The following is a 1318-nucleotide window of genomic DNA, read 5'->3' as shown; positions in this document are numbered from 1 at the left end:
TCACTGTCTCCCACCACCCCTAGATGGGACAATCTAGTTGCAGAAAAACAAGCTTAGGGTTCCCACTGATTCTGTATTATGGTAAGTTGCATAATTATTTCATTACATATTACAATGGAATAATAGTAGAAATAAAGTGCACAATAAATGTAATGTGCTCGAATCATCCAGAAACCACCACTCCCCACCCTTCCCTGGTCTGTGGAAAAATTGTCTTCCATGAAAGCGGTCCCTGATGCCAAAAAGTTTGGAGACTGCTATCTTAAGGTTACGTGTCTCTCTCAGACCTCACAATGTTGGAGAGCCTCACAGCTCAGCCCTTGGTCCTCTTCTCTTTTCTTCCCATGCTCACTCCCTTGGCAACCTCATCCAGTCTCAGGGCTTAAATGCTGTCTATGTAATAAAGACTCTCAAATGTATGTCTCTAGCACAGGCCTCTCTCCTGAAGTCTAATTTTGTATATCCAATTACCTACTGAACATCTCCACTTGAATCACTCATTAACAACACAAACTTGCCTTACCGCCACCACCAACATGGAGACATTGTACCGAGTCCCATTCTTAGTGCTCAACTGTCACAACCTGAAGCTGAAGAAGCTGCCCTGGTGCACATGCCCTTGGCCATGACACTGTACTCTCTGGTGGTGGTGCCTTACTTTTTCATCACTGGAGGAATAATTTATGATGTTACTGTTGAACCCCCAAGTGTTGGCTCTGTGATTGTTGGGCATGGGCCATATGTTACAGAAGGGCTCACATTCAGCCTCCTGTTTACAATGGGTAGTTAAGGTTTCATAACCCTAGGTCAATCCAATGCACCAAACATTCCAAAACTCACTAGATGTCTTCCTCTCTTCATTGGATTTGTCTGTGTCCTATTGAGTTTTCTCATAGCTAACGTGTTCACGAGAATAAACTGCTGGGCTATCTGATGGGGAAAGGTGCCTTTTGAGAAGAAATCTGTAGATACTGGATTTACACCTGTTAATAAAATTTTAAAGGTTATACTAATCCTCTAATATGAAATATGGGAAAGGATGAAAAGCAGCAGAAAAGAAGCACCTCGTAGAACACATGAGAAGCATATTAAAACTCAGACTAGAATATCTTCTTGGACTCAAATAGACAAGCCAGTCACAGTATTTTTTTCCTGATGACCTATACTAACATATGTGAAGTGGCATTTTCTTCTCAATTTTTTATTTCTTAAAGAAAATATATCCCATTTATACAACTATAATAATAAATAGAGTGATTATTTTTGTAATGACCTTAACATTCTTTGGGGATGACATTCCTGACTTTCAGGAATTAAT

At 40.1% G+C, this 1318-nt stretch overlaps 1 pseudogene; it reads left to right on the top strand.

Annotated features, from left to right (window-relative positions):
* The first annotated feature begins 536 nt into the window (after positions 1-536).
* Positions 537-954, top strand: LOC112318580 (oligosaccharyltransferase complex subunit OSTC-like; annotated as a pseudogene).
* The last annotated feature ends 364 nt before the right edge of the window (positions 955-1318 follow it).

This window comes from Desmodus rotundus, chromosome 3 (genome assembly GCF_022682495.2).
Source record: "Desmodus rotundus isolate HL8 chromosome 3, HLdesRot8A.1, whole genome shotgun sequence".
Lineage (NCBI taxonomy): Eukaryota > Metazoa > Chordata > Mammalia > Chiroptera > Phyllostomidae > Desmodus > Desmodus rotundus.
The sequence above is the reverse complement of the archived record's forward strand: the minus strand, read 5'-3'. Positions and strand labels throughout refer to the sequence as shown.